The sequence below is a fragment of the Cuculus canorus genome, chromosome 6 (genome assembly GCF_017976375.1).
Source record: "Cuculus canorus isolate bCucCan1 chromosome 6, bCucCan1.pri, whole genome shotgun sequence".
Taxonomy (NCBI): Eukaryota; Metazoa; Chordata; class Aves; order Cuculiformes; family Cuculidae; genus Cuculus; species Cuculus canorus.
Window position 1 is genome coordinate 34607912 of NC_071406.1, and position 25057 is coordinate 34632968.

At 39.1% G+C, this 25057-nt stretch overlaps 1 long non-coding RNA gene across 2 annotated transcripts in view; it reads left to right on the forward strand.

Moving 5' to 3' along the window:
* Positions 1 to 6481: 6481 nt before the first annotated feature.
* The window catches only part of LOC128852607 (uncharacterized), a 46254-nt gene continuing 27678 nt past the window's right edge, over positions 6482 to 25057 (forward strand). For both annotated transcript variants that reach the window (XR_008450591.1, XR_008450590.1), the window contains exon 1: positions 6482 to 6541. This is a non-coding gene — a long non-coding RNA (uncharacterized LOC128852607). The remainder of the gene's footprint in view (positions 6542 to 25057) is intronic.

Genomic DNA, 25057 nt, shown 5'->3' on the forward strand with positions numbered 1-25057 from the left:
ATGTGTGTGTATAAATGCAAATACTTATATATATAAATATAAGCATATGTAGCTTGAAACAAAAAAAAAAAACAAACCTAGAAATCTTCTGGAAGAACCCACACTAGGATAGTAACCAGGTAGACTAGGTATAAGCTGTGGTTTTCATCACTGCCAGATTAATATTGCTATGTATCTTGTGAAATGCTATTGTCCATGCAGAATTTACTGCTATGTACAAGGTTACATACTGTAAAGAATTTCAGTTTATATGATACATAGTTAATGCCTACTTTACTTTGGGGATCTAAAAAAAAGTAGAAGAAAATAGGAATATTTTTATTTACTTCAGCGTATTTGGTGAAGAATAAAAGGGAATGTCAAAAAAACTTCAAGAATGTGATGTTCTTGCTACACTAAAAAGAAATGCTACATTACAATTTTACAGTTCTTATGATGCTGGATATATGTAACGTTATTCTAAAATGGGTAAAGCAGTCTTATGTACAAACAAAAATTTATTACAACATGTCAGAGAGTTAAAGTGGAAGGGCAGTTTGGTCAAAACAAATGCCACATTTTGAAAAGGTTTTGTTAGAGGGAAATTCTGCACATTTTACAGCTTAAGCCAAGGTAGCTATAAGTATTTGCAGAATGTATTCTCTATTCTTTATATCTGTGTTTTCATAGATGTGCATCTTAGTATTTCATTTTTATTAAGCATACTGTTAGCATTGTACAGAGTTACTTAATCTTCTCTCTTACCCAAATCATCTTTTGGATTGGATGTTCCAACTACCCTGTATTGAAGATAAAGCAATGGGGTGCAAGAGAGAAGTGAGTACTTTCCTCAGGAGTCCAGTCTTATTCCTTCCCCACATCTGCCAATTCTCCATGGTTAAGGACACTCTTCTCTCTGGAAAGCACTACCAAGCATGGCTTTCAATGACTGACTTTTAAATTTGCCAGCTTCTAAAGGTACCATATGACAAGCAGTAGACCTTTTAAACTAAGGTTGTTCTCTCTCATTCACTCAAGGTAGCCACTGAATGAACAGGATTATAGATCAAGCTTTGAAAAGGGAGGGAGAGGTGTTTCTGGGAAATTGAATGAAAACTGGAAAATAACATGATTGATATGTTATTATTTCTTAAAAATATACAGAGCAACATCCTCCAAAGCTACCACGCAGAGGGTTAAAAATTATTCAGATTTATTTTCTTTTACCCTAAATACATGAATGTAATATCCATTTTATTCTTTTTGTGCTTACCAATACTTTTCACCTATCCAGAAATCCCAGAACTTTGCTCCTCACAGGAAAGGAAGAAGGATAATGTGTAGTAAGAAATATTCTGATATTACTGCATTCCTAATATATGAAAAGTTTATATAATATATAAAGTTTTGAATCAGCCTCTGGTTATCCACGGTGTACTAGATAAAACTGTCACTAGCTAAGAGGCTAGACCAAATTTGGCTCAGTCAAATTTCATCTTCAGTCCTTATTGATATGTCACAGGAATGGCTGCAGGCTTTCAAAGAAATATGGCACTCTTCTGAGGACAGATACTCCATAATACTTGATGCGGTGTAATAGCCAATTTCCTGTCTTGTAATCTAAATGAACAAATTAAAAAAAGGCTTTTGTGTGTTTAACAAATGCCATGGTAATATATATTAAAGTGGAAATAGACAATCCTGTTTAATTTCATAAGGAATACTGAATGTAAGTGTTTGTTAATAAATTATGTTATTATTCTTCACAAATATTTTATTTCTTAAGTCAGAATATATCACACTTAGAACAATATAATGAAATTATGTAGATGGATATGCAGCCAGAATTTCCAAGGAAAAAAAACCCTTAAATTTATTTTATTTTATTTTATTTTATTTTATTTTATTTTATTTTATTTTATTTTATCCTTTTTGTTCTTACCAATACCAATCTATCCACAAATCCCAGGACTTTGCTCCTCACAAGAACGGAAGAAGGGTGATGTATAGTAAGAAGTATTCTGATATCACTATATTTCTAATATTTAACAGTTTGAATTTTGTATATATAAAGGCTTGAAGAGTTTCTTAGTGCTTTTTCTGTTGAGCTGAATTATTTTGTTCTCTGAGTTGATGTTTTAGCAAACTTTACCTATCTATTTAGCAAACTTTAACTAAATTTAATTTCATTAGTACTATACTGTGATGGTTTTAGGTCAATATTAGTGAACTTTTTTACATCTCATGATATCTTTTAATGCTGTCACTAGTAACCTGACATTTTTTCACATGATGCGACCACAAGCTGAACTCTGCAATGACAGTTCTTTTGTTTTGTCCCTCATCTGAAGTGATAACCAAGTTTCCATTGTTTCTGGAGAAGCTCAAGTTAAAATCCAACATGCTCTGTGGTTTTGGTCTAAGTCTGAATATGCAGTCTGCAAATCTTGGGCTGTTCTGCTAGGAAAACCCCGACAACCATCTATTTCTCTTACTTACCAAAATCTTAAATTAATTTTAGTCACTGGCCTGTCAAATCAGGCGTGTCCCATTTTTGTCCTCTTTCACAAAGAGGACAGAAAAGATGGCAGAGACAGAAGCTCATATTTGACTGGTAATGATTTATTCCACAGCAAGAATTTATTTATTAATGAATTACTTATTGATTTGCTTATTAGACTGCTTAATTTGGGAGTTGGTTGATTTTGGTTTTATTGATGTCCCTGGGGAAAATCCAACATTTTTCTCAAAATGTTTCCAACCTAAAAGTAATATTGCAAGACATTGCTAAATTATCTGGGCTCATCTACTCTTCCCATCTGTTAATAGAAAGTGCAGCTACATGACTCTCTTTGTGATGATTGACATCATGTGGTTTACTTTGAAAATTTTCTGAGTCCTTGCATCACAGACCTGAGATATTTGAAAACTGAACTTAATCAAAACTGCATTAAAAGGCGGCTCATGTACGCATAACCTCTCTTAGATATCTTCACACACTGATTGATTTTCCAACGTTTTTAAGGTGTTTTTCTCAGGACCCAAGGGGAATTCAGTATTGAATTTCCACAGCAATTTGGTGGAAAATACAGGCTGATGCAATTCACTGTAAGTTTAGATGGCAGCAGTGGAGAGACCATGATGAAATTCAGAGGTTTGCCAAGAAGACCTGAGTACTTTGAGCCACTTGAACCGTAATAGTCCTTGTGTGTTCCCTGGATTTGATTTGACCAACTCAAAGACCCCTTGAGCCTGCTATTGTGCCCAGTCTTTTCCCTCAGTGCTCTGCACTGTGGAATTAGCCACCATCCTCATCTCCAGTGTTGACTGCAAGCACACACCCTGTGCCACACCCTACTGATGAAATGCTTTCAATTAAGCTTTTCAGACATTTTGCTCCATGCCAAAACAGAGGAAATTATTCTTTGGTTTGTTTGAAAGCTTTGAGGGTTGCTTTATAAGGTACAGGATCTGTAGGCTGCCCTGAAAATTCTGCAGGTGATGTTAACTTTCCTATATACAATGCATGTTGTCTCACTGGGAAAAAGTTTAGTTTCCATGTAAAGAATAGAACTGAGAGCAGCTAAAACTGGACAATTAGAATTTTGAATTGGAGTGAAAACTTCAGAAAATATAGGCATCTGCAATAAGGATTCTTCTGAGACAGAAGGAAAGGGTCTTTTTCTATCTATTACGGAAAAATGGCTGATTTTCTTCTGTCATGAGACAGAAATGGGATATTATACCATAAATCAAATGTACTATTATGTCTAAAAGCTCTGCACTGCATGACCATACTTTTGTAGTCTGAAAACTGTAAGTAATGTGACTTGATGTCCTGTTAATTCATTTTAAAGTTCCTGTAACTGCACTGTTGTGAATGACTCTGAGATGGCTAGAGTATACATACATAGAAGAAACATGAACAGAAAACATGCAATGATGAGCAATATCCAGAAAGTGCCAACAAATAAATTGTGTAAACTACATAAGTAAATATAATGATTGCAATCCTAATTTGAAAGCAGATGCAACTGTAAGTACTGTAGTTAAATGTAGTAAATGATATCATAAATAGGAGATAATAAATATAGTTATTCCAAGGACGGATTACTGTAGATATCCACAGATAATAACAGCCATCCTATATAATCTTCTATCAGCATCTAGATGTCCATTTAGAGATTGAGTACTTGAAAAAGTTTTATACAGCTATAAACAAAAGTAGCAGTTTCTGGATCATGTTTCTCTTTTCTGATTCTCATGGTTCTATTTAAATAATTTATTTTCCAGTTTTCTTTTGTCGCTTCAAAAATGATGTTCATGAAAATGATCAACCTAATTTGTTATGAAAGCAATTAACACCTTCTGGATGTGGACTTCCTTACTTAACAAATAAGTCTGACCCATTTTTCTTTCTGAAAAATGCTGCTTTTAGAAACTGTCTTCTGAACATGTTGATACTGGGTTTTTGTGCTTTGTGCAAGAATTAAGTGATATTTATCAGGGGAGGGAAAGAAGAGGGAAGTTATAGAATACAATCAGAGTTCTGAACACCATGTGAAAAGATGGTGCTGAAAATCTAAAAATAAAACAGGAACTGGCATCCAGGACAAAATTTTGTTGGAGACTGCTGCAGGACCAGAACACTGATAAAATAATTAGAAGTTAGGCAGTTAGTTCAATTCTGATGGAAGGCGTAGAAAACAAATTATCTTTTCACATCCAGGAGAGTATCCACAATAGTTCACTCAAAGAAACTTTAGTACACAACAAAAAAGCATATGTTGGTGTCGTGTTTGTCACAGCAATTACAAACTGGAGCCGTGGTCAGCCTCTGTGGGAAGCTTGCACTGGTTTGAAAGTGACAGAAGAGTGATCAGTGTGTTGGCAGATAGGGTAACAAGAGCTCTAGTTTAGGGAGGATGACAGGATCTCAAAACCAGCCAATATTTTGAGATCTATCTGCACCCTTGTCCAAAGCAAACATACCAAAAAATAAAAAAAGTTCAGATTTGTTTGCATAATATCTGGAACAGGGTAACTTATGAAACAGAGAATACTCAAAAGAACAATGAAAATAAAAGGATCTGAACTTAGCCTTTGCCAGCCTCTTTGTCTTTGAAAGAGGATGATTTCCCTTTTCTTGCTCTCAGTCAAGAAACTTTCTATTGCTTTCTGCTTTGCAGCAAATGTTGCATAGTCTCCTTGGGCAAAAAAGCTTCTCCCCACTGAGACCTTCCATGGACCAGTGTCCTGCCTTTGCCATGTGTCTCCTGACTTGCCCCAGCTGTGGTCTTCCTCTCTGTCCAGCCTGTGCTCAGATGCTTCCCTATGGCTCTAGGGGGCGTCCCATGACCAATGGCACGCAGCAAGCAGGCTTTATGCACCTCCACACTTCTGGGGGGATGAGGATCAGTGGAAGAGCAGTATCTGCAGGGACACAAGAGCACTAGAGTGTGGTGGAATTGTCATTCCAGAAGAAGATGGGAAGTTTCTTGATTTTAAACCGAACAGAGACTTGCAGCCTGAAGTGGTGTCCGTGATGCAGGGAACAATGGAAAATAAGAGGGCAACAACAATCAGAAAATCATCACATATTGGGGGAATTGGCAGCAGTGGAACATAAAGATGAGGTACTCAAGGTGGGATCTGGTGACCAATGAGCATATGGTAAACAACTTCAAAAAAAATTTTAACGACAATTGTGAAAATTTCTAGTTGAATATAAACACATGAGATATTTGATGCCTGTAGAAACACTGATTTGTGTGTATGGCAAAACTGCGCTGATGTGAAGAGCAAGAAATTAACATATTTCAGCTTTATACAAAACATAAAACCTATCTAGGCTTCGAAAAAGCATGAGCTACAATTTCTGGAACTTCTGTGAGGTTAAGACCCTGTAAAACAGATTGAATTTATTAGAGTAACATGGTCATTACAGCCCAAATTAGGCTTAGCAATCCTAGATGGAGCTTTTTTGCTGTCAATGGCATTCATTCTGAGAAAAAAAATGTGTTTAAATTGACTTGTAAGGGTCATTTAAGGATTTGGGTTTTCATTGGCCCTAAACAAACAGCAAATATCAAGGAAACTGTTAAGGCTTTTGCCTGTGCCAAAGGTTATAACAAAATCTCAAAGGAGACTGTCAGTAAAATAGAAAAATCAGCTGATTGGAATAAGTACAGAGAAGCTGAGCATGAGGAAGGAGAGGAACACAAATAAAAGGAGTAATTTGCTTTAATCTCAGTAAGGATAAGTTTGTGAGATCTCATTTAATCAAATCCACTTTTGCTAGAGGTGATTTGTTTTAAATAACTGTCTGGCAGATGGCAATAATTCAGTAAACACCTGAAATATTTCTGTGTAGTGGGAGTAGTTTTGTCTTCAGACTAGCAAAAAGGCGTTGAAATAATTAAGTGCGTACCTATGGCAGGGTAATTTGGATAATTTGGTTAGTATTGAGTCACGGTGCCAGCACTATTAAAAAGTCTTTGCAGTTCCCTGTGAGTGCAACAGTGAGAGGTAGATCAGGCAGAAGAAATCACGAGAAACCGAGGTACAGTAGCTCTTTCTATTTTATGAAATTTGCAGTATGGGTTAGCCCAGTGAGTTGTGGTTTGTCCCAAGGGGTATCTTGCCAGCTGTGAGGCTGCTGCTGGAAGTGGACAGTGGGGGTGCATCTGAACGGCTCCTGGGTCTGGGGAAAAAAGATGCCCTGCAGGACTGCCTGGAGCTAAGCCAGAGACATGGGGAGCTATGGGGTGGTGGGACACTGTGTGCTGCTCTCACGGAGCTAAAGGGGCGCCTTGCTGTATGTCAACAATGTTTGAAGGTCTTGTGAGAAAAGCATTGGATAGTACTTCATGCTGTAGAATATTCATAATTGATAACCTGTGTATGAGTATTTAGGTTGCTTACTGTGGTACTATTGTACACTGGTAACCCAAATATTTATGATGACATTTGGCAAGGACCAGGACATGTGGGATCTGGGTCTTTTGACTGACACAGGGAAAAAACAGGTGGAAGTGTGTCGTGTTTTCAGCGGTTTCAATGAAATGGTGCAGAGAGACTGGATGTGCTGTAGGATTCCCCGTGCTGGCTACTGGTGGAACCAGAGAACTTAAACAGAAGTGATGCAAGGAGAAAGGAATGGAAGAGCAGTGAGAACAGAAAGCATTCAAAATTATGGCAGATTTCTGGAAAACTTTCTCCAGAAAAAAATAAAACTCATTCAGTATATGCATGTGTATAACATTTCTTTAATGCACGTTCCTCTAAGGCCTAATTTTGTTATGTCCAAAGTGTATTGTTTCTGCATCTAACCTTCTTCCCTTCCTTCATGTCTGTTAGTGCTATCCGTTCCTTCTGCCCTTGCCTGGGTTACCCTTATCCTGGACGGTCTTGTTCCCATCTCCCTTCCTTCTTCTCTCCCAGACTATCTCCATGTCTCCAGGAGCTGTTAATTTATTTCCTCAAAGCCTTCAGCTTTGCACTATAGTAATGACTTTTAGTTTAGTGGTGGCTTTCTAATGCTGCTAATCTCTTTTAAATAGGCCAGGGGAGAAGAATATAGCATTTAGGACATTTTCTTTCTGAGAAGAAAGATTGTATGTTCATCCACAACACTGTGAAAAAGTGCAAAATGCAACAGCTTAATGATTTCTCTGGATGAAGAACTCTTGGATTTTTTTTTTCTTTTTGGACAGTTGATGCATTGCACATCCCTCTGTCAAAATCGAAAATAACAGTCATAGGCCAGATTTGCAGCTGATTTAAATTGACATAGTTTTATTTTAATTTATTGTATTTTATTTAACTGAGTATTGAACAGGGTCTAGCTCTGTGTCTATAACTTACTATCTGTACCTCCTGCTATCAAAACATTAATCTACAAAAATATATGTAATCGAACATATATGAACTCTCGTCTTCTATTTCAGTTCACAATTGTCCCTTTGTGACCTCAAGATCAAGTAATCAGCTGCATGTTAAGATATCAGTTGCTGATTAAGAAGTGGGACCACTAGGACTAGAAGCCAAGTATTCAAGTAACAGGGAAAGAGATCTCTTTATTTAATGATTTTAGGGCTCGTTATTAGCTTTAGATGATTCTTTAAAACCAAAAAGGTGGATTCCAAAATGGAGTAAAAAAAAGTAACAAACCTTGGAATAACCTCCCATCTTACTTGTTACAAGCCATTACAGGCGAAGTTATGTCTTCCATGAAATATGAGCACATTTCCTAGCCATAAGAGCTAGGCATGCAGAAAGGAGGGAAAAAAATCCTGTTTTACTGAGTGCAGCTTGTTTTTTCTTTCCCTGCGGAACAGCCTACACAGAATATGAGCAGAGTTTATCTGTTCAGATGCAAAAAAAATGTCATTATTTGCTATGAGAAAGTCAATATGCCTTGGGGAGAAACTAAGCTAGCAAAGATTGCCATTCTTTCCCACTGCCATGGGAAAGCCAGCATTAACAGTCTTTTTTTTCTTCCACTTACCAATCAGGGACTCAAAGCATTCATCTCTGATAACACTGACCTCTTAGTGACGATTGTACAGTTAGGGTTCCCTTTCCAACCATGCCTACTTATGAAAATAAGTCGCAGTAACGACACATGGATTTTCTTGTACATGTCAGTAATTTCAAGGTCATTGCATAAGCTGGCATCAATTTCTTAGCTTTTTAGTCTCCGAGAATTGTGGTGACCATCTGTAAGATCTGATTTTTGCAGCTGTATTCAATAAGACATTGTTGGACTAAAATTTGGAAAAAAGTGGCTGATGCCAAACCTTCTATCACTGTCGATTTGGCTGTGCTTTCAACTTACGAACATAAATTTCCCTGAACAGTTGGGAAAAAATAATAAAAAGTCAAATATCTCATTAAGCAATACATGCTTCATTCTAACAAATATATCACATATGAGATAAAGGAGGAAGCATAATTAATGACATGCACGATAGCACAGAGATTGTCTGGACCATATTGGCCTGTATTTCAACTCTAGCTCTTACAGGAAAGTAGTTGCTTTACATAAAAAAGGATGAGTTCATCTGGGACTTTTCGAAACCAGCATTGCGAAATAAACTGAATTATGAGTGGTGTCATGCAGATAGCAACTCACTGTAAACTGGCCTTATGCAAGATCATTAGACGTGAGAAAGTTTCTAATTTACTTTGTGAGGCAGATAGGGGAACTGTGGTCATAATCGAATGTAGCAATTAAGTGCCTTCAGATAATTCAGGCTTAAATCACTTCTTGACTCTGAAAAAAACAAAATCAGCAAATAGATAACAAGTATTTTAAGTAGTCTTACTTACGATTGATGAAATTTAAGACTGTCAAATGTCTGCAAGAAGGTATAGATGGAGCTGATACTAAATCATTCAATATCAATGACACTTTTCCTATTGACTCTATGGCCTTATATTTAGATGCAGCAGCTTTTGCTTCCTGATGGTTTTCTGATGGTTAAAGCTAAAGCAAATAACATAAAAACATAATCTGGCAAAATCCGTCATGGGGAAAAAAGAACGAGAGACACGATCTTGCTTAATATAAAAACTTTTGTTGGCAAATATTCATTACTGCACAATTTAAGCTGTAAGTGTTAGTTAAAATAGGGGGAAAATTAACATTAGGAGATGGAAACATAAAAGCCAGTGTGCTGTTGACATTATTATTTACTTTCAATAGGTGTTACTATTATGTAGCGTATTTTTCAAAAGTATTATTACTTTTGGAACTTAATAAGCAATCTTAGCCTATGATGTAATGTTAAATAAAGTACAGAATTGCAATATAATTCATATTAGATGTATTTTCAATGTTGGATTTATTTATTCTATTACTGAAACATCCTAATCTCATTATGAAACTGGTAGAAAATATTTGCTTTGTAAATGCTGCAAGTTCAAACAAAGAGAGGTCTAACAAAAAAAGTAGAAAGATGAGCTTTTCTAGGAGCAACTGCATCTTGCACTGATCTTGGCTTTGGTCTTGTTCAGCTCGGTACAAAGTATTCTGCTTGACGTAAAGTTCTGACATTTTATCATTACATTTTTATAGCAAAGTTCAAACAAAAACACATTTCAAAACCATTTGTATGTATATACACATATATATACATATATAAACTCACAACTCAAACATGTAATGAGTGAACCAAAACAGGCACTAACAACAGTAAAAGTCAAAGCACAGGCATTTCAATGCAGTGAAGAAATCTTTCATTGTTCTCTAGGTTTCTGGTGACAGTCTTCATACCCCTGGAGTTTTGATTCTGACCAGCAGCCCAATGCTGGGCTCCAAGCCAGCCTGTGATTTCTTGTCCCTTCTGTGTAAGATCTGCTAATTCTTGATTTAAAGAAGTAGTATCCTGAGGCTTTGTGATATTCCCCTTGCTCTCTCTCCCCTGACCCTTTTTTTCCTTTTAGGTGTGTGCAGCCCAAAGCACCTTCAAGGCACAGATGTGATGGAGAAGCAGAAACAGTCTGCATGGAGCATCTGTTTAGGAACCTTCCTAAAGGCAGATCCCTTCCAACCACTGATGGAAATAATCTGCAGGAAAGCAGAGGGCATGAGTCATGTGACCTCTTGGGGCTTAATTACCGACAGCTAAATTGCCTGGGTCCCTCTCACTTGCCTGCTGCTTTTATAAAACTACAGGCAAAATGTGAACAAAGGAGCTGCTTCTCAAATATGAACAAACAGCTTCTTCTTCAAGTGTGTATGTCTCTAATTTGTAAGGACCTGTATGTATTGCACACTTATGTCTGTGAACAAAAAGTATTTAAAAAAATGTGAACATCTGCGTTTCCAGACAGCGTTAAAATATGTAGTAGAGAGAATATTCACAGTTTACAAACTAGAGCATATATATTGGATATAGTTGATAGAGAAAAGTATCTTTAATATATTAAATTTTGTCGAGGAAGCCAGCACGATTGAGCAAGAGTTTATTCCAACAGCACCATTATAAATAAGTGTGCCTGTTTTCTAAATAAATCAAAACTCTGGTGGCTTAAGATACAGTTAGCAGCACTTTACAGTGTATCAAAATAGCAACAAAATTCTGATCTGGTAAAAGAAAGATAAGTAACTGTGACTATCCTATGCAGGACAAAATGGAGGTTCACCAGGTACTGGGCTAGCCTTTCTGTCCACAGCCCAAGGGTGAATATATTGGTATTGCTTTTGTTACATTAATGTTAACTACAGTTATTTTGTGTAGCTGTGCTTCTGCATTTAGAAGAAGCATGATTTAGCTAATAAAGAAATCTGCCTTTCTGGTGGAGCACAGGAGATATTTGTTCAGCTCTCAGTATCAATAACAAGGTTGCATTACAAATAAGTTGCATTTCTCAGTGGTTACTACAGAACTAAGATGTATTTTGTGTACAGTGTACTGTACATTCTTTCTGTCAATCTCTCCTAAAATCCTCCATATCAACAAGAAAATATTTGCACCACACTAAGAGAATTTCTGTGGTTTGCTGCTAGGATGAATATAACAACTTGGTCACTGTCTGAAAGTATTAAAAATTCAAAACTTAGAAAAATCTTTTGTGTCCCAACATTTGATACCAGAGAGCTTCCTGTTCCTAAGGCAGGAGAACTGTTAGCTGTTGATAAACAGTCTTTTTGTACTAGAAACCCTTGTGTTATGTGGGGATTTTGAATGAAGTTCATAGAATCATAGAATCACTAGGTTAGAAAGGACCCACTGGAGCATCGAGTCCAACCATTCCTAACACTCCCTAAAACATGCCACTCAGCACCTCGTCCACCCATCCTTAAAGACCTCAACCACCTCCCTGGACAGCCTGTTCCAGAGCCCAATGACCCTTTCCATGAAAAACTTTTTCCTGATGTCCAGTCTGAACCTCCCCTGGCGCAGCTTGAGGCCATTCCCTCTTATCTTGTCCCCTGTCACTTGGGAGAAGAGGCTAGCACCCTCTTCTCCGCAACCTCCTTTCAGGTAGTCGTAGAGAGCAATAAGATCTCCCCTCAGCCTCCTCTTCTCCAGGCTAAACAACCCCAGCTCTCTCAGCTGCTCCTCTCAAGGAGGAGCTCTCAAGCAAGTGCTCTCAAGCACTTGTTCTCCAGCCCCCTCACCAGCTTCATTGCTCCTCTCTGGACACGCTCCAGAGCCTCAACATCATTCTTGTGGTGAGGGGCCCAGAACTGAACACAGTGCTCAAGGTGTGGTCTCACCAGTGCTAAGTACAGAGGGAGAATAACTTCCCTGGATCTGCTGATCACACCATTTCTGATACAAGCGAAGATGTCATTGGCCTTCTTGGCCACCTGGGCACACTGCTGGCTCATGTTCAGTTGGCTGTCAACCAACATCCCCAGGTCCTTCTCCTCCAGGCAGTATTCTAGCCAGATTTCTCCTAGTCTATAGCACTGCATAGGATTGTTGTGCCCCAAGTGTAGGACCCGCCATTTGGCCTTGTTAAACCTCAGGCCATTGGTCTCAGCCCAGCGGTCCAGCCTATTCAGATCCCTTTGCAGAGCCTCCCTACCCTCGATCAGATCCACGCTTCCACTCAGCTTAGTGTCATCTGCAAACTTGCTAAGGGTGCACTAAATGCCTTCATCCAGGTCATTGATAAAGACATCGATCACGGCTGGACCCGGTACTGAGCCCTGGGAAACCCCACTTGTAACTGGCCTCCAGCTGTTGGAGTTAACATTAAATGGAGTTAACGCCATTTACCACCACTCTCTGGGCATGGCCATCCAACCAGTTTTCAACCCAGGAGAGTGTGCCCCTGTCCAGGCCAGAGGCTGACAGTTGCTGAAACAGAATGCTGTGAGAAACTGTGCCAAAGGCTTTACTGAAGTCCAAGAAGACTACATCCACAGCCTTTCCCTCATCCAGTAGTAAAGTCACTTTGTCATAGAAGGCTATCAGGTTAGTTTGGCAAGATCTACCTTTCATGAACCCATGTTGACTGGGCCTGATCACCGGGTTCTTTTGCATGTGCTTCATGATAGCACTCAACATTACCTGTTCCATGACTTTCCCTGGCACTGAGGTCAGACTGACAGGCCTGGATCCTTCCTGGATCCTCCCTGCAACCCTATTGTAGATCGGCACAACATTAGCCAGCCTCCAGTCCAGGGGAACTTCCCCAGTCAGCCAGGACTACTGGAAGATGATGGAAAGCGGTTTGGAAAGGAAATCCGCCAGCTCCTTTAATATTTTTGGGTGGATCCCATGCCCCATAGACTTGTGGGTGTCTAGCTGGGCAAGCAAGTCTCTAACCACCTCCTCTTGGATCATGGGAGCCTCACTCTGCTCCTCTAACTCCTGGATTTGCATACAGGGGGAACAACTTTCCTTACTATTAAAGACTGAGGCAAAGAAGGCATTAAATACCTCATTAAATACCTCATTCCCTGTCACTGTTGTTCCTTCTGCATCCAATAGGAACTGAATATTCTCCCTAGTCCTCCTTTTCTCGTTAATGTATTTATAGAAAGATTTTTTATTATCTTTCACAGACGTAGCCAGTGAGATTTCTAGTTGGTCCTTAGCCCTCCTGATTTTTTCCCTGCACGATCTCACTTCCTCCCTGTAGTTCTATCGGTTCTCTTTTCTCTCCTCTTCCACTCTTGGTTCCCAAGCTATGGGGCTAGTCTCGGGTTTTTCGTGTTAGACATTGTGTAACTTTAGCTGACATGGCCATTTCAAGAACACACACAGACTTCCAAATTTAAAGATCCAGTTTACATATTTTGAAAGACACGTGTCACTTACAGTCTGTAACTTGAAAAGCTTTTGGAGCTCTGCGAAGCTTTACGGACGGCCTGGCTTAGTCTTTTTCTTTGATTGTGTTTTGTTTGAAGACTCATTTCCTTTCCTGTGTTGTTTGTTTTTTTATTTTCTCATTTCATAAGCCAAAGTAATTCTTCAGCTCAATTAATTTCCTTTGTTTGCTAATAAAACAGATGCTTTTAAATGTATATGGTCCTATTTTTAAAATAGGCTAGAGTTTACTTCCATGATGGCAATGACATCGTAGTCACCTTGCCCTACAACAGCTTCCAACTCCTCCTTCTTATTGCCCACGCTGTTATAGTATTCCATGTTGTGAATGGGATAGTCAGTTATAGTATTCCATGTTGTGAATTTTAGCCACTTTATTTCCTGCTTAGTCCAGATCTTTATTATAGATAAAACTCACACCAACACTATTTGGAGGATAGAGGGAAAAGGTTTTGGCTTAAGGGTCGGTTTGGAAACAAATTCTGTAAGTTTTGAGGGTTTTCCATTGAAGACTACAGTAAGAAAAAAGGCTGTGCACCTGCATGCATGCTACGCATGTGAGTAAAGGATTTTAAAAGGTTTGTTTCTCTTTTGTGTCTCAGAATTATGTAGCCAAAAAGGGAACTATGAATTTTATCCTTGTGCTGAACATAGTGATTCAATGTTCTTAAGTCTATATCTTTAATTAAACATCATTAAAATCTTTAATTAACTTTATTAAACTGTATGAGGAATTAGAAGTAGAAAGTATTGTCAGTGAGCGAAGTCTTTTCCTCAAAGTTTGATAAGTGCAAAAAGGAGACTTCTTTATGAAAAGTTGAATATATTCACAATAAGTATTGTTTCTGTCAACCACAGCTAAGAAAAATATGTTGTCAATTTTTTGAAATACATCATTATCAAGCAAAGCTATTATTTTCTGCTTCAACATCCATCTGTGCCTGGATACGTTAAGGGCTTGTACTGAATGCAGATAATTTAAATCCAGATCCTTTGGGGTTTTATAGAAAACTGGCAAATGGAGTAAATATAAAACATCTTTCTGGCAACTTAACTTTTCATGAGTACATTTGCATGAACATCCAAGAAGCTTCTCTCGATGGAGTTCCTCCCTAAACATATCAGTCTCGAGGAAGAGGATCAAGTCCTGTGGAAAATGGGCAAGAAAGTGAACGAATAAACCCAAAAATTCTCCTTAATGTGTAGGAAGCCAGACCTGATGATTGGAAAGACAAGTTACTTGAGACATGATTGGCGTTGTTCACAAAATCTAAGTAGTTTAGTGGTAAGAGCCACCTTTTTTTAAAAATCCTGTCCTAGAGCTGAGAGAAGTCTTACCTACACACTGAAACCTCTAAGCCAGAATATCCTTCAGTTATCTGTAATGGATTCAGTAATGGTGAAAAAAACTACACATTCAAGTTCCATTCATGACAAAATCCAAATGACAAAATCCACATGCTCATCTCCTGTTTTTTGTTTTGTTAAAGGCACAAAGAAATATGAATTATAAACTATAACAAAGTAAAATGGATAAACCAGTCATTGCTTCTATCATGTGGTAGATCAGGATTTGTTTGCTTTTAGTCACAAAAAATAATATTTTGTTAATCCTGTACATAACTTGTGATTAAATCACACTGCAAAATACTGATGCCTACAAATACACTGAACTGGCCTCCCCCGCCTCCACTTTTTCACTCAGAGAAGGGATTACGAAGCATTCCACACAGCAAATGCTGACTGGATCAACAGGGGAATTGTGCGACCTGCTCAAGTACTACAGTGAGAAAATAGTTCATTTTTTCCTCTCCCATTTCAGACCCAAATAATCTATACCAACCCAAATGAGTAATAGTACAAGAAAAGAACAATAGTTGGCATATTTTTAGGAAATTAGGCTACTTCTAACTCTCTGTTGTGTGTGAAAGAGATTTTGCCCTTTTGGGTGACAAAAATAAGGCTTAAAAGTACCATTCTCTTAAAGGTGCTCATTGGAAGTTCCATGCTGGCTTTGCCCAGCATGAGAGACAGAGTACAGACTAGCAGAGCTGTCAGTGCCCCAGTGCTAGAAGTCTGTGTCTGGTCTCCACGGATATGGTTTAGGTTTATTCACCTAGTCACTCAGTGATGTAATTGAATTTTCTGGATTGCAGCATAGTGACCACTAGTCTGAGGACACATTCAAGTTCTTTGTGTTTGCAAGTCTCCTGTTTAGCAGTTAGATCTTATGCTTTCATCTTGTACATGTTTTCCTGTTTGAATTGATGCTTTAAAAGGCCCATTTATTCTCACATATCATCTCTGAGGTCCCATGAGATGGACTGATCACAGCATTGATCCTGAGTTTGTTCTGTAAGCTACTTTTCCATTATGGCCACTGTACACAAAGTTGCTGCTGGGAATATTTAACAACATTAAACTGTTTCAGAGCCTTGTTCATAAAGCATTCTTTCATCTGAGGTCTTCAATGTCTTGTTCAACAAGGCTGCTGGTTGAACAGGTAGTCTATTATTCATTTGGGAGATATTTTGCTCAAAGACACGCACAGGACAACCAAATTCTGCCTGGTCCTTGATTTTTTTACAGAAATTGTGTTTCTATCAGGTGGCCGAGAAGATGGCTGTGGATCAACACACATTCTTGCCTTATGATATAACTGAATAGGTCCTGAAATTGGGAGTTTCTTGCTTTCTCTAAAATAAGACGATTACCTGGAAGGCAATTACGTCGTCCTTACTTTCTTGATTTCCATCAGTCAACAGGCCTTACTTAGGTAGGTGCGAAAGCATCTTGCTAACAGTTCTGTGCCAGGCTGGTGTTATGTCATCCACTGGACACAAGGGCAGGAGCTATGGACAGGCAAGAGAGAAGTGCTGAGGGCTGGAATCTTTTCTGTTCATCTGCAAGACACTTGAGTAGACATGGTAGACAGTGGGGATTGCACTGCTTGCTGATCGTTCTTAGATTTTCTTCCAGGACAGAAATGTACTCTCTACTGCCCTGTACCTCTAACACATTCAACAGTGCTGGCGTTAAAACACAAGGTGACTTCTGCTGATGTACTCTAAGTCCTTCTTCCTAGCAAAATGATCACATGCTGTGTGAGTGCTCATCATGACTATTGACAGTCATTTTGTTGAGTACATTTTGCTACTGTTCGCCTTATTAGATGAGCAGATTTGCTTCATTCTGCTCCCTGGTGTAAATTTGTGACAAATTTATCAGTATCATGCTGTAATCTGTAATGCTGTAATCAGCCCATAATATATCTGCCTATTTCCAGAGCATTTGAAAGGCAAAAATGTGCAATTGGTTATATCATTCTTGCAGATTCCTCTCTAAATAACATTTCATTGCAATTTTATTTTCTCCAGATAACCTCCATTTGCTACTGAGCGTTAATTGAACTAAAATATAATGCTTTCCTAATAAGAGTGAAATAGTCAAATCTATTATCGAATAGTGCCTAGGATATATTTTTCAACAGTTCTGTACTAGTGTTAATCCTGCAAACAGTGTACTCATTGAAGAATAAACAGTTTCAGTCTATGAGATTTGGAGTGTGAGCTCTGTTTGTCCAGTGTTAACTTTTCACAGTTATGGGAACACTTGCTCTGTCCTCTGTTCTGCCACCACAGTACAAAATTGTTTGACAAAATGCTTTAGCATTTAGCAGATAAGCAGATTCTGATGGTATGATAATACCACAGGTGGGAAAATAAAAATTTCATTTGGTTCACAGAATCACACAGAATCACAGAATCACAGAATCACAAGGTTGGAAAGGACCCATTGGATCATCGAGTCCAACCGTTCCTAACACTCCCTAAACCATGTCCTTAAGTACTTCATTCACCCGTTCCTTAAACACCTCCAGGGAAGGCGACTCGACCACCTCCCTGGGCAGCCTGTTCCAGTACCCAATGACTCTTACTGTGAAGAATTTTTTCTGATATCCAACCTGAACCTCCCCTGACGGAGCTTCAGGCCATTCCCTCTAGTCCTGTCCCCTGTCACTTGGGAGAAGAGGCCAGCTCCCTCCTCTCCACAACCTCCTTTCAGGTAGTTGTAGAGAGTAATAAGGTCTCCCCTCAGCCTCCTCTTCTCAAGGCTAAACAACCCCAGCTCTCTCAGCCGCTCCTCATAAGACTTGTTCTCCAGCCCCCTCACCAGCTTTGTTGCTCTTCAGTGCAACTGTTCTCATTTCCTTGATTGCCTGGCAATCTTCAAAGAAGTAGGGATTTGGCAAGGAAACTCTGCCTTGTATGTTGAACTACACCTATATTTTGAATCAGAAAAATTAATATAAATACTGAAAGACATGAATCTTTTCCTTGTGTACCTATGTGACTTCCGATAAGTGCTTGTGACACAGATCTTAGTAGTATAAACTTAGCCAGACAACCAAGACACAATCTATCAAAACCATCCATGAGAGTATAAATAGGCAATATATAGCACAGGAGCTTCCAACTCACATGGAAGGTTTAGTCATACAAACGAGGGAAAAAATACTTTTCAGCCTGGATTGCTTTTAGCAAGCAAATTACTCCTAAAAGACATAACTACTTCATCCCCAACAACCTCAAAGCTGTAAGCTTTGATTGGTAGATATGCAAAACTACATTCATTTGGGCCCAACACAGCTTACCTGTATGAGAAGTCACATATGGGTGTTGCTGTAGGGCTTTGGAGTTATATTCTGAGATGCTGATAAGTGAGATCTCCAAGTATATGCTTTTGAGCAGGATGAATCCTAATATAAATAACTAAGTGATGAAGGGAAACCTTGGGAGGGTATCCTTAGCTCTTCATTTTAGGACATAACAAAATAAAAAATAAAAAGATTGAAGAGTAAAACCCAAGCAATATGGGTATTCACACTAATTTATTATAAAAGAAAAGTGCATGCTTAAAAAAATGAAAATTAATCACCACATTGAGAAATTACAATTTTAAGTGCAATAGATATGGGATAGAAATTAAATTTCAGGTCTGGACACCTGCTGTTCCCCTTGTGACTCAGATTTACTGAAAATATCACCTTCTGCATATTAATCAGGCTGCTTCCATTAAAGCAAAATCAGGTAAAATTCCATATCCACAAGGAATCCTTGCATGAACCTTTCAGTGAGAACCAATTCAGTTAGTTACATAAAAGCATATAAATACTTCATAAATAATTTCCTTTTCTGAAGTAAGAAAAAAATCCTTGAAAACATATATTGTAAATTAATTTAATACGGTAAAGTTGTCCATGGCTAAAGTGCATTTCCCGGTACTCTCTAATAGTAAAGTCAAACGGCACTTTTTTTAGATGGAATAATTAATGTCTCTGGACATTTTGTGAATGATATGGCATAGATTTTATCATTCCTGGTACAGGTTTTTGAATGATGCATAAATTCAAATATTCTCATTTTGTTATCAAATATGTCTTATTTTTTCCCTAGTCCATCAGTTATTTCCTCCTTCTAACATTTCTTATAAAGAATTTTAGTTCTCATGCAACTTCATGCTACTTTTTCTTTAATGTATTTTCCACCAACCCTCTGTAGTCAAGAGCTGCAAAGTCCGGGACTTCAATTCTCATCTCTTGTGTTATGCACACGTGCAAGCAAAACCTGTTAGCTAGCAGGAAGAGGGGCAGAAAAAAAAATCAAAGCTTACTTCATACTTGTGTCTCTTTTATTTCTTTCCTCCCTACAGAAAGAGGAATACGAGAGACTCATTCCATGCATCTCTGTTTGACTAAGGCAACCATTCCATGATCAATATGATAAAACAAGCTTTCCCAGAGGACAAAGTATCAGGCTAACAAAGCAAAAAACCAAAAGAAGCCCGTGAGAACGTGCATGTGTTCAGCACTCTTCAGCACTGTTCAACTATGTCAGGTCTATGTTACAATATTTAAAACAGTGTGTTAATATCTATAATCCCTTAGCATTTTTATGTCTTAATAGAGAAAATGATCTCTGCACTCTAATGTAAAAGTGTCCTTCATTAATTCTGACTTGTATTATACAACGTGTCAAGTACAAGCATGTTTGGGATGGAAAAAAATTATTCACTTGTTTGTGTTAGCCCTTGTGCACACAGAGAAACTTTGAAAATAAACCAAAACATTTCTCCATTATTACTGATTAACAGAATGGATTGTTGTTGTGAAAAGTTTATATATTAGCATGGATGGCATGAATATGTTATGTACAATAGATGGCCAAATGGAAGCAAGAGTAAATACTGATTGCGTTTACTGGTTGAATGAAGCTTCTAGCACCTTTCCAAAACACATTTACAGGATGAAATAACTGCTCATGATAATGAAGAAATTCCACACCTATCTGATAAAATTACAATGCATTTAAATCTGTTTTAAAAGTTGTGAGTGCATATAAGGAATTCTGTTGCATATCTGGCCTCCAAAATAATCCAAAATAAAAGAAGAAGCATTTTTTCGCTTATTTCCATGCAATCATGCATTGGGCATATTTTGCGATTTGTAGGCAGCTACAGCAAAAAGGCTGGCTAATGTATTTTGAAAATTATGAAGCTTATTGATAAAAATAATAATAGCTAGTTCCATCCAGCTCCTTTACCAAAAAGTTAAGAGCACCATCTCCATTTCTTGGAGCAGAAGTTAGAAGACTGGCAGAAGAAATTAGGTATAACCATTAGATATGTGAAACAGAATCCATAACTGGAGGGTGAAAGTGCAATCTGCCATGTCCATGTCTGTTTCTATTTTCAACATTCAGGAATCATAAATAACCTTGTGCTGCAAGTTTCTCAAACAGAAATCTAATTACATGAAATTTGCTTTAATTCAGAAACATATATGTGATCTTTAGATAAAAAAGTATTGTTTGATATTAGTTTACTATTTTTATCACTTATTTTGTAGTCTCATATTTACAAGATGGCACTGAATACTTATCTAACACTGATTTGTTAGCTGAAAGATCCTTTAAAGGAGAAAAAAATGCCATGCACATCAATGTCAGAAATCTGGACATTAGAACTTGTGTGTATTTTTCCTGGAGTAACACAGAATACTATGGAGCATCTCCTTTCTAGAATATGTTCTAGCGTATGTCCAAGTTCTAGAAAACATAAATCAAATCATTCTTACATGAGGCTTTTCATGAAAAGGACAGATGGTGTAGGGACAACTAGCTGAGATTAAATTATGAATAAAAGGAATAGGATCATGTTCCAGGAACATACTTCCTAAAATTGTACTCTTTTCTCCTGTTTTTCTCTAATACTATTTCATTTGGACTATGAATAAAACACCAGTGCAACCTACACATACATACCACAACTTGTAGATTATTTTATGTAAGTGTGATATATGTCTTTAAGATAGTATTAAAGTAATCTCATGTAATTTACAGAACAAATACTATAGAATTTATAAATAATTGCTTGAATTTATTGCAACAATCTGTGACTAAAAAAATCACATTGTATTCTGGAAGATGTTCAGTTATGATACCAGTTTTATTAATCCTCTTATAATTAATTGCAGTACCTAATTGAGTAAGAAAAAAGGCATGCATTTGTTGGAAAGCATCAATCATAGTTGTAGAGCTCATAGTCATTGTTAGTTTGCTATATTAATTTTCCAGTTATTTGGGTTTTTACTGTGCTTTTGTATTTCCCCTGGTCTGATCGCATATTTACTTGTTTCATGAAGATGGCCATCTTTGATATTTTTCTGTGCTATGTACAGCTCAGCCTTTGCTAACAACAGCAAATCTGTTGAGGATGGTCACGGGGTGTAGATGGCATCTTCTTCACGGTGTTGCTGCAGAGGTGGCAGCTGTCAGATGGCCAGATCCCAGGAAAAGTGTCTTGCATTCATGCCCTCACAGAGCAGGAGTGTATGGATGGATTAGACCCTCATGCATGGACAGCCATAATGTGCTTTTATATTTCCAGTGAAGAGAGACCACATAATGATGTTCAATAGACAAGAAACTGCTCCATGAACACGCATGCTTGTATCTCCTGAATCCAAGCATACACCTGTCTTCTATCCATCCTTAAAATACCAGCGACTGAGATATGGTTTGCTGGAGAGGACTGCTGATACACCACCACAGAGCAAGTGGGGGTGAGTACAGCTGGGGACAGCAAGAATGAAACTGGCACTGTGGAGTCAGTTATTTCAAGGACCAGTCAATTGGGAATGAACTCTATTCCCTTTATGAGGGCTGAAGGTTTGTCAGCCCAGCTGAAGTGCATTTACACCAATGCACACAGCATGGGCAATAAGAAGGAGGAGCTGGAAGCTGTTGTAGGGGAAGGTGACTACGATGTCATTGCCTGAGGAGAACCATTATACATTCTGAGGGCCTGAAAGGGTCAAAAGCAGAATGATGAAGCCAGAGGCCTTGAGAGCAGTGTTCTGTGGGGCCTGAAAGGGTCGATAACAGAAAACTGTGCTGAGATCAAAAGCCGCTCCTCCTGGAAGGGAGTATGTGGACACAGAGGTTCTTGGCGATATAATGGGTTTCTCCCCATTCCAGGGCCCAAGCTAAATGTATACACTCCAGGAACACCTGCAGACTTAGTTAAGGATGTTATGTGAACTCTGGACAGACACGTAGACCCTTGTTTTGTAGAACTTGTAGAGCCTGCTTTCTCACGACAAGAATAATAATAAAGTATGTAAACAGTGCATACAAGTATGATGTTATCTCAACCAGAAGAGTATAAAAACTCCGTTTGGAGAATAAAATGTTGCTACTTGCCACCAGAGCGGTAGTCCGTCTGTCGATTTAGGCGTCCCTGTGAGCTGGTCTCCGTCAATTGCCATCACAGAAATGTGGTGGGATGACTCGTATAACTGGAGTGCAGCCATGGGGGGGTATAAACTCTTCAGGTGGGACGGGAAGGGTAGGAGAGGAGGTGTTGTAGCCCTCTACATTAGAGAGTACTTTGATACCCTAGAGATCAATTACAGTCAGGAAGGAACTGAGTGCCTGTGGGTTAAAATCAAAGGAGCTCACAAGAAGGCAGACATTGTGATGGGAGTCTGTTATAGACCACTCAGCCAAGAAGAAGCAGCTGATGAGCTCTTCTAGAAACAGCTGGGAATAGTCTCTAGATCTCTACCTCTTCTCCTTGTGGGTGACTTCAATCTTCTTGATATCTGCTGGAAGTACAATACAGCAGAAAGGAAGCAGTCTAGGAGGTTCCTGGAATGCATGGAAGACAACTTCCTCACACAACTTGTTAGTGAACCAACAAGAGAGGGTGCCCTCCTTGACCTGCTGTTTGTGAATGGAGAAGGTCTTGTGGGGGATGTGACGGTTTGAGGACACCTGGGACAAAGCGATCATGAGATGGTAGGGTTTTCAGTTCTAGGTGTTATAAAGAAGGGGATTAACAAAACAGTCACATTAAACTTCCAGAGGGCAGACTTTGGACTGTTCAGAAGGTTGGTTGGCAAAGTCCCATGGAAGACAGTCCTTCAAGGCAAGGGAGCCCACAAGGGCTTGGCGCTCTTCAAAAATAAAATACTAGCAGCTCAAGAGCAAGCCATCCCTGTGTTCCAGAAAAGGAGCTGGCATGGGAAAAAAACCAGCTTGGTTGAGCAGGGAGATCTTGAGAGATATCAAAAAGAAGAGAAATGTCTATGAGCTTTGGAAGAACAGACAGGCATCTTGGGTGGACTACAGGGAGGAAGTGAGATTGTGCAGGGAAAAATCAGGAGGGCTAAGGACCAACTAGAAATCAAATTGGCTAAGTCTGTGAAAGATAATAAAAAATCTTTCTATAAATACATTAACAAGAAGAGGAGGACTAGGGAGAATATTCAGTCCCTATTGGATGCAGAAGGAACAAGAGTGACAGGGGATAAGGACAAGGCTGAGGTATTTAATGCCTTCTTTGCCTCAGTCTTTAATAGTAAGGAAAGTTGTTAGAGGAGTTAGAGGAGCAGAGTGAGGCTCCCATGATCCAAGAGGAGGTGGTTAGAGACTTGCTTGCCCAGCAAGTCTATGGGGCCGGATGGGATCCACCCAAGAGTATTAAAGGAGCTGGCGGATGTATTTTCCAAGCCCATTTCCATCATCTTCCAGTAGTCCTGGCCGACTGGGGAAGTTCCCCTGGACTGGAGGCTGGCTGATGTTGTGCCGATCTACAATAGGGTTGCAGGGAGGATCCAGGAAGGATCCAGGCCTGTCAGTCTGACCTCAATGGCATGAGGATTAACAAGGCCAAATGGCGGATCCTGCACTTGGGGAGCAGCAACCATATGCAGTGCTACAGACTGGGAGAAATCTGGCTAGAATACTGTCTGGAGAAGGACCTAGGGATGTTGGTTGACAGCCAACTGAACATGAGCCAGCAGTGTGCCCAAGTGGCCAAGAAGGCCAATGACATCTTCGCTTGTATCAGAAACGGTGTGACCAGCAGGTCCAGGGAAGTTATTCTCCCTCTGTACTCGGCACTGGTGAGACCGCACCTTGAGTACTGTGTTCAGTTCTGGGCCCCTCACCACAAGAATGATGTTGAGGCTCTGGAGCGTGTCCAGAGAGGAGCAACGAAGCTGGTGAGGGAGCTGAAGAACAAGTCTTACGAGGAGTGGCTGAGAGAGCTGGTGTTGTACAGCCTGGAGTAGAGGAGGCTGAGGGGAGACCTTATTACTCTCTACATCTACCTGAAAGGAGGTTGCAGAGAGGAGGGAGCTGGCATCTTCTCCCAAGTGACAGGGGACAGGAGAAGAAGGAATGGCCTGAAGCTGCACCAGGGGAGGTTCAGACTGGACATCAGGAAAAAAATTTTTATGGAAAGGGTCATTGGGCACTGGAATAGGCTGTCCAGGGAGGTGGTTGAGTCACCTTCCCTGGAGGTCTTTAAGGGACGGGTGGATGAAATGCTTAGGGGCATAGTTTAGGGAGTGTTAGGAATGGTTGGACTCGATGCTCCAGTGGGTCCTTTCCAACCTAGTGATTCTGTAATTCTGTGATTCTGTGATTCATCTCAGGCAACGAAGGGCAGAGTTTGGGCACAGCACTGCATGAATTAAGCTGTATGGTTTCTGATCTGAGCTGGGACAGTTACCATGCAATACTGTTGCTATCCTTAAAACCAAAGAAGCTATGAGTCTCATGGTGGGCTTTAGGCACGACATGCACCTTGGCTTTGTCTGGTCTGTTCAACTTCTATGTACTTCTGTGCTTGCTGCCAGTCAATTACTCTTGAGTCAACGATGCATTTAGCCTTTCAGATTGAACAGCCCACTGCCAATGAAAATGCAACAGATATCT